Source organism: Limulus polyphemus, unplaced genomic scaffold, assembly GCF_000517525.1.
Source record: "Limulus polyphemus unplaced genomic scaffold, Limulus_polyphemus-2.1.2 Scaffold2853, whole genome shotgun sequence".
NCBI lineage: Eukaryota > Metazoa > Arthropoda > Merostomata > Xiphosura > Limulidae > Limulus > Limulus polyphemus.
In genome coordinates this window covers 12,572-21,928 of record NW_013668463.1, presented here as the reverse complement: position 1 = coordinate 21,928, position 9,357 = coordinate 12,572, and the positions used below count along the sequence as shown (strand labels likewise).

The following is a 9,357-nucleotide window of genomic DNA, read 5'->3' as shown; positions in this document are numbered from 1 at the left end:
AAGATTGCAGTGGTATGGGCACGTGCTGAGGAGGGAAGATGATTATATAGGCAAGAGGGTTTTGGATATGGAGGTGGAGGAGAGAAGGAAGAGAGGAAGGCCAAGGAGAAGATGGAAGGATTGCGTGGATGGAGATATTAGAGAGAAAGGCCTTGTTGTGGACGAATACGAAGACCGAGAAGAGTGGAAACGTGCTGTCAAAAATAGCGACCCCGTATAGATACGGGAAAAGCTACAGAAGAAGAAGTGCTATACAGTTTTACAGTGGCTAATAACCATAAGCTTGTAAGATACACTCGGTACTTACTGGCTACTTATGTAGGAATTTTTGGTTTTATTTATTCGTCCCTAAGTTGTTTGTCTAATTTTTGATATTACCATTTCTACATCATACTTAATTTATGCAAAATTTTTTAAGCAGTTGTGTAAGTTATACAAGCAACGAGAGATTTGGGTTTCCTCTGAGTGGATGTTGAGCTGTACTAATAATAGCATGGATCTTTATCATGACTAATTATATTTTTAGCTAAAGATTCTCAATTTGTTCGAATTTTGCCATTGAGTATCTATCTCTTGATGCTTAATGAGTAGAGTATAATAAATGAATAGAGTTTGAAGGCTTCTAGATTAAACTATCATCGTTACCAAGACAGAAGGTGATTCGAATGTTACTATAGTAATTCATGTGGGAGCCAGAGGTAATCTATTATCAGACAAGCAGTAGCACTGCCTATGTAGGGATGGCTCGAATTGTTCAGGAAATAGTATTTTAAATTTTCCTCAAAGGTCATCAGTACTCAGTGCTACACAATATTTTATAAACAATATCTATGTAATGATTTAGTCACAAGTTCTAGGAATGTCTGTAAATATCATAACGAAATGTTTGAATTTCTTTTTATTCGTTCTTCTGCTTCTGTTTTATAATATGATAACTCAAAAAACAAAACAATGAGGTGACATAGTTTCAAACGGAGTATCCGCTTTTATAAGTATTATTAATAAATAGTAGTAATTAAATAAAATCACAATTCTAGTGTAAATGATGTTCTCATTACCCCTCGAAGTTATCATTTTTTCAAAAATTTGGTGTTCCTTTAAAAAGCTTATATTAACAGTTTCATTGTCACTGGTAACCTGATGAAAATTGATTTATTAATAACATTATCTTAATTTGGCGAGTTTTTCACCATTACTTTGTATTCTATTTTGCATTTTGTTACTTCCTCGCCTACGCAATTATATTATTATTTAAAAAGCTTAAGTACAGGATGAAAGAAGAATTACCGGCCAATAATAGACAAGTAAAGAAAAACTTTTAAAACAATGAGTTAAATGTAGGGATGGCTAATATCAATCCTTCAAAAACAATGCAAACAAGATAGAGGGTTGGGACATTTGCATCAACCCTACATAATAGCACAGGTGCACAGTGTAGTAGAATGTTAATAAACAAAAATAGGATAAATTAAACTCAATTGCTATATTGCCTGTCTTGTCATTGACTATAGTTTTGTTATGAATAGGGTCTACCATTAAAGACAAATTAATAGCATCATTAACATCAGTTCTCTCTTCAGCAATTTTAAATTGTTTTCTTTTTCAATATCGTAGTTAGCATCATCAGTTAATTTAAAACTGTTTCATACATGATCCTGATACGTTTGTTTATATCGATTATCATATGGAAAACAAACCCTTATCTATTAGTAATAATTTGTTTATTTGTAATTAAACACAAATTAGAAGTCACCAAGCATTATATTTGAATTTGGACTTTCAGTATTTAAGGTCAGTTTTAGCCACAGGCAGTCTACCTTTTATGACAAGCCAGTGGATCTCCTGCTTTTAGTTCTAGTGCTGGGTTTATCTTCCTTTGTTGTTCTTTATTCCTGCTCCATCCATTAAGATGTATTGCTTTAATGTTGTACATTTGTACAAGCAGTGCTCTTCACTGGTAGGACAAATGATATTTACACGTTACAGCCTCTCACATGTTGAATGAGGATGATCAGTCGTGTGAGTAAATCCGATGTTTTCCCTTAAGTAATAAACGTAAATTTAAACATGTTTCTACAGAAAATCAATTAAGTTGGTTGACAAGAAAACATTTTAAGGGAAAAAAGCAAATAAGTCAATTCACTGTTCAAGTAGAAAGCAACCATCCAGTGTCTTGAACTGATTTTATCGACTTTCATCTACGGACAACATGTACTTTCTGTAACAGGTGCGTGACAAGGAAAACCCCCATCGAAGTTAGTACGATAAAACGTATTTAGTCTAAGGTATATGTATCACTTTACTAAGCATAATCGCTACTCAATTGTTAAACTGAATAAAATTTTATTGGTAATTATATGTAATTGTTTTGACTCGGAGCCTCATTATCTACAAACGAGGTTATTTCTACATACCCTTATGCTAAACTATTATGTGCTTGCAGTGGTATTGTAACATGTGTTGTCGTAAAATTGTATATTTTTTATGATTATTTCAGATAACTCATTTTTAAGTTAAACAGAAGTTGTCATTTATCAGTGCATCGTTACAACAATCAGAGAAATGTTTAATTTGGGAAGAGATTTATTTTTATGCCGATTAACCAACTTCCGTTTTCTAACACGAAACCTTAACCACATTAGTTAATACAGTAGACTATAAAATATCAGAATCAGGGTAATTGATGGATTTTGTATCAGCTGTATTGTTTAATGGTTATCAATTTTAAATGAAAATATTCTATGAAATATTGTTCACAAATGCTACTTACAACTGTATAAAACGTTCTTCTGCTTCATATATTTCTAATAACTTTAAATGTAAGTAGTTAGTTAATCCGTTTCTCTATTTATTGTCGACATTATTTCAAGTAATTGAACTAACAAAAAAAAAAGAGTGTAGTTTGAACTAAACAACTCCAGTTAGATTATATTACAGGGTATACTAAATGCTGAAATATAGAGATGACAACGATATGCCAAATATTGTTACAGAAATATAGAAGACCCCCATTCGTAAGTAATAAAGAACAAATATTTATTCATCAATTTTGTTGGTGCTAAATGAAGAGACTCTTCATATAGACAAATTAAGAGTAACATCAATAGATTGTTGTTTATCGAAAACTGAATTTCTAACTTTTAGTTAGGGTAATAATTAAACGTTGAAAATAACAGCATACTCAAGGTTTTTTAAACAAGATATAACACATAAATTACATGGAAGTGAGACACAAGTCTTAAGTTAAGATCAACAAGGTATAAGGTGTTTGAAACGTTATATCTGTTAAAATGCGGATTTTGAAAAGAAAAACATATATGAAAGTTAGTTCGCTGTATTATATTTGAATATTTAGTGCCCTCCAGTGGCACAGGGGTATGTCTGTGGACTTACAACGCTAGAATTCGTAAATATTTGTAGCAGTCTCAAACCCCATTCTTTTCTACTGGAACCAGGTACAGATCACACTTTTTATATCTATCTTCATACTTTATTTAATAAAAGGTTACAATGAAAATTCCAGTTGAAATTATACTAGAAAATTTCTTAACATGAAACTAACGATTACAAGTTAACATGACCGGAGCTAAAAAGAATAACCGTTGAAAAGTCTGATGCCACACCTCTCTCTCCGAAAAGAGGTTAGAATATGCGTTCAATAACTTGTGTAGTGTATAATGTTGTCAAATTCTAATTTACCTGTACGAATGTCTGTTATTATTTTATTTGTTTTTTTATTCAATAGTTTTATGGTATCCAGAACAATAATACTAAATTTAACAGCTCTATTGGAAAGACCTTCCATGAGAGTAGAAATATTAGCATTTTTACCAAAATAATAAAATGTTTTCTGCGTTGCAAATTTTAAAATTATGTTATACTTTCCTTGATGATCTACTTATTTTAAGCTATTAATCTGAGACAAACAAAAGTGTTAATTTAGATAAACTGAATTATATTAGTCATGGATCTGGAAGTATCTTTACTTTAGTCCTAAGCATTTGTGCATAGAATAGATTTTGACATAATCATTACTTTCCAGAAATATTTAAAACTGTATTCAAACATAAAATTAAATAGGTAATGAAAACCGCCACGTCAATTATGATACGACAAATACTTAATTGTTTAAGTTTATATATCTGAATGGAAACCACTGCATCAACTATGATACGATAAAGACTTGACTGTATTTTAAAGCTTCTTTGGTTTGACACAAATGACTAGGAAAGCCATTTCTGTAATAAGCAGGTCTCATTGGCCAAGAGATTGGTCTATAACAATATATGATAACATTAGTAAATATTTTTGTATGGAAGAACGTTATGCTGATTGACAAACAATGATTTATAAGTATAATGAAGTGGGTTGATTTTAGGGAAAATACTTCATGTTTCAACCGAAGAAAGACCAATGTTCTGTCGAAACACACAGTATGTTCACTAAAATAAACCCATTTCATTGTACGTATAAATCATTGTTTGTCAATTTATTATAACATAAGAACAGTACATTTCTTTCTAGTTCATTTTACATAATCCTGTGAGAATAATATACCGATTCGGTAAGTTAGAATCTATTTATCTTTCGAGGATTATCTGTTCGTGCTTCTCAGTAACAAACATTAACTAGTGATAATGAACTAAAACATGAAATAATTGTAATGAAACAATATTCGGAAAAAGTAAAGAAAAAACAACAACAACAACGTGTATTTCTCTCATCGTTGGTTACACTTTTAACTTGGAGGTTTTAACAAAGAAATGTATCGTTTATTTACCAACATAGAAAGTAGAGTAAGATACATATTTTTAACGTTTAATGTAAATTATCGATACATAAAGGATCAGGGTAACAAAATATCATTATTTAAACTACTTTTAAATAAGATGGGTTTGTTCATATGACTACATCCTTAAGAACTGGTATGTCGTTCGTTGTTTTCGTTTTACAGATTACACTGTTTACATTAGTTTCTGCTTAGCACACTCCGGACACAGGATATCGGGCCCGTCTGTGATGAAACCTTTGCCTACAAGACATGCGTTACATGTGGCACATATGAAGCATTCATTGTGCCAATTGCGATCTTCAAACGAGATGAATCTGGTTCCGCCAATACCTATAGTAAATAAAAGTATGATCTTTAATAATGCAAGCTGATGTTACAGTCACTCTATTTTAATCTATTACCACACAAGCTGATGTACCCGTCTTTTGTCCGGTTTATGAACTTAATAATGTGGGGGTGGATGCTATATATAGAACACAAGAAACCTAACTGTCACACAATTTATTTATAACATAACATATTATTACATTATTTATTATTACCCCACCAAAGGTTATGTACAAGACTTAAGAACTCAATAACAAATAACATTTGTTCAAGCAAATATTTTTTATGCAAAATTATGAACAATGTTATTCTCTTCACCCACGTTTTATATGTGGCTGCACCCGTATTAACAGAGTGGTAGAGAACAAATTATTATAATGGCAATCATAATTTTAAATACTGTATTTTTGAAGTCTTAGTATTAACAAAATTATCATCAATGTTTGCTAAAACAATTCTAGTTTTATCTAGTATCCAGAATACTATCAATTTAATTAATGTTTCTATAAATTCTTAGATTACAATTCCCCACTAGAATATAGAAGTATCAATAAATTCGTTACATCTAGAACTCATTTTTTGTATTTTCCTCTTTCTAAGAATATTTTCTGTAACTAATTCCCAAATGTGGTCAAAACTATTAAAATTTAATAGTTTTTAACGAAAGGGTATAAAATGTCACAAAGATTAGTGTTTAAAATCATTTTGTCCGGATGCCATCGATAAGCCCTCCAGTGACTTAACGGTAAGTGTGAGGGCTTGTTTTGATAAAATTCAACGTCTGATCCCTGTGTGTCGGAGGGGAGTACAGCACAGATAATTTTCTTTGCACAATAATATTACATAAAATAGTAATTACTTTTGAAAGAAGCATAGAAATGTTAGATATTCTAGTCACCGTGAGCTGTTTCAGGTAACCTGTTTGATCGAGGATGCAACTTAGAATTAGAACTTTGAAGTCTATTTCACGCGAGACTGTATACGTTAATACTGGTTCGCCAATGATGACATCTTGACCTTCAGACTTCGTTACTTTATATACCTAAGGTTTTCTATATATATAAAGAACCAAAATCTGTGTGCATGTCCTTTTGTCCCTTATCTAACTACTCCTAGGTTGCTGAGCCAATCCCAACCAAACTTTGAAGGATGATAGTTTGGGACAATGGGCATGTTAATGGCAGGCTTTCAACCATCTACACTCCCAGTATTGCTGTTATTAAGGTTTCTTATCTTTGACGTAAGTTAACGTTAACTGCATACACAGATGGTGCCACGCTCCACTCCCAATATTGCTGTTATTAAGGTTTTTTATCTTTGACGTAAGTTAACGTTAACTACATACACAGATGGCGCCACGCTCTTACAGAAAATTTATTAATTCAATTTTCAACATACAAAGTGTGGGGGAGGGTACACAAACGCCTTATATATGTCAGAGAGTGCGCTAACACTCTCTATGTAGGAATGTAATGAGAAAGAAATGGCCGCCACTGTTGCAATAACACATAAACTCAGAAGAAGTTTCTACTACAACACCCACCATAAGGATAATATGAAGAACCGTATCTTGGGTTTTACCCACTTCGTACTTTGACCCGTGACGTTTCAACTTCGACCCATAAGACACTTCTGCAACCAATGATTATCAATTAATTAATTACGCGAAACACTGCGGAAGAACATTAAAGTTGGGTGTTGAAAGTGGATAACAGAAAGAACCCCTACCGCCACCACTTTGGTCGCTACCTCTTAATACAGAGTCACCCTGACCATCGCACACTGTATACTATGTTTTAAGTATATACATACTTATGTATTTGCATATGTGTAAAGCATTTTGTCAAGACAAACCATGGAGTAAATAGGTGAAACTATATTCATTATATACAAAAAAAGAATGCTATGAACCGCACGATTAAAACGATGAGCATCACAAAGGGAACACTTCAAAAATATCTTCTTTTTGTGTATCTTTTTAAAGAGTAAAAGCAGAGGGTTCAACCGATATGCTTCCCCGTCCAGTGAGGCAAATTGGGAACGTACCCCACTTTTGTTCTAATGGATGTGCTCCAAATTGAGACAAATGTTCGATTTTAACCAAATATTATAAAATACAGCTTCATAACTCAATTACATATGTGGCTCTAGCTGATCACCTCCTGTTCTATGTTGCCTGTAGTTATATATGCTAGCAAAACCTGTGAATCTTTTGTGTGACTAACTGATTAAGTATTTTGTTTGTCGCTTCTTATTATATTACTCGCCTAGATCTTGTAAAAAAAGTACGTATATGTTTGTGTTTCTCATAACTGATTCTGTTCTGTGCTTAGTAGGATGTAATTATCCACGTAATGCTTAAAAAATCTACCAATCTGCTTGTCTCTAGCTGATCCTATCCTATACGTTTGTGGCATACCATGTCCCCTCCCATCTATATCGGTATACATATATTTCATTACACACTGTCATAGTGGAAACACATTGTCCTAAGTGTCTAATATTATCCCATTCTAGTTGTCTTAGCCCTTTGTTCATAAGCTGTCTTTTGGCAGTACGAAGTTTCAATATATTTTGAGCTGTGTTAAACTACCTAGAATTGGAATATCTTTTGCAGGCTGGACTTCAACGACAATTAGATGGGACAGCTGACTAATGCTATCAGAGAACATAGAAAGCAAATTGATGTTGGAATCCAGGTGCTTTCTTTGTGTCAGTTTATTCCTTCTTTTGGCCTGACATGGCCAGATGGTTAAAGCGCTCGACTCGCAATCTGCGAGACGCGGGTTCGAATCCCCGTCCCAACAAACATGCTTGCCCTTTCAGCCGTGGGGGCGTTATAATGTGCGGTCAATCCCACTATTCGTTGGTAAAGGAGTAGCCCAAGAGTTGGCGGTGGGTGGTGATGAGTAGCTTTATTCTCTCTAGACGTTTATTACTAAATTAGGGACGGCTAGCGCAGATAGCCCTCATATGGATTTGCGCGAAATTCATAACAAATCAGGAAGCTACGATTGTAGCTTCGGCTATTAGTGATTTCTTCTTCAGATTTGGTATGAGATATGAACTGCATTCAGACAAGGCCGTAACTTTGAAACAGCTGTGTTCCAAGAATGCTGCAAGTTGTTTGGCATCCGAAAGACCAGGACAACGCCTCTTCACCCACGGTCTGATGGGATGGTAAAAAAGTACAACTGGACACTGGGACAGGAATTGGCAAAGTTTAGTAATAGCCCCCAAGATGACTGGGATGTCTTACTCCCTCCACTGTTGATGGCCTATAGGACAGCAGAGCATGAAACCACTGGATACACTCCAGCAAAGTTGATGTTTGGTCGGGAACTTCGGTTGCCTGTGGATCTGTTAACAGGACGCCCACCTTATGAACAGTCGCCTGAGAATGTGTCAGAGTTTGTGAAAGTGTTATCGGAAAGGATGGATGACATTCACCATCAAGTGCATTCAAACTTGAAAACTTCTGCTGATTCGATGAAGTTATCTTATGATAAGAGATCTACTGAAGTCAGCTTTGAACCAGGAGACAAGGTGTGGTTGTATAATCCCAGGAAGACAAAGGGAAGTCTCCTAAGTTGTCTTCTCCATGAGAAGGCCCATATGACATAGTGGATCATCTCTCAGACGTGACTTTCCAGGTAAAATGTCGTCGGCGAGGTAAGCCAAAAGTGGCGCATGCCAACATGCTTTGGCGTTATCACGGTCCAGGACATTTCAGTTGGGATGAAGTGGACAACAGAACAAATGACGCTGCTGAAGACGTGCCACCTGAAGAAGCCACCATCAAAGAAGAAACTCTACTCAATTTTGAGAAGAGAAACGGTGAAGCTCTTGATGAAGGTACTACCACTGATGTGACTGTTATCGACGATAGAACATTTCCTGATGAAGCAGATGAACCTCATATGAAGCAGAAGCCAACGAGACAGAGACCAGTACGGAAGAAGATACGTCCCGTAAAATTAAGAGATTTTGTTGAATTGTAATTTTGTGTTTGTAATTCTGTACATTTAATTAAGTTATTGTTAATTGTTATTGGTTTAATGCAAGTGGCTATTGTTTGGGACGAACAATACTAAGGAGGGGCAGTGTTGCGTCAGCGAGGTCACGTGAATAGTATCACGCCACTTCTTTCTCGAACCTTCGTGAATTGTCGGGAGATTACTAGATTGGGGGTAGTCTGGTATATATAAAATGGTCACAACGTGACGGGACAATGTGTT

The 9,357-nt window shown here is 34.6% G+C and overlaps 2 long non-coding RNA genes across 2 annotated transcripts in view; one reads left to right on the top strand and one right to left on the bottom strand.

Annotated features, from left to right (window-relative positions):
- The window catches only part of LOC111087927, a 21,171-nt gene extending 17,187 nt beyond the window's left edge, over window positions 1–3,984 (top strand). Inside the window, exons 3-4 of the long non-coding RNA XR_002612544.1 lie at window positions 258–264; window positions 3,909–3,984. This is a non-coding gene — a long non-coding RNA (uncharacterized LOC111087927). The remainder of the gene's footprint in view (window positions 1–257; window positions 265–3,908) is intronic.
- LOC111087926 overlaps window positions 1–5,122 on the bottom strand; it is a 10,736-nt gene extending 5,614 nt beyond the window's left edge. Inside the window, exon 1 of the long non-coding RNA XR_002612543.1 lies at window positions 3,899–5,122. This is a non-coding gene — a long non-coding RNA (uncharacterized LOC111087926). The remainder of the gene's footprint in view (window positions 1–3,898) is intronic.
- Between the last annotated feature and the right edge of the window lie 4,235 nt (window positions 5,123–9,357).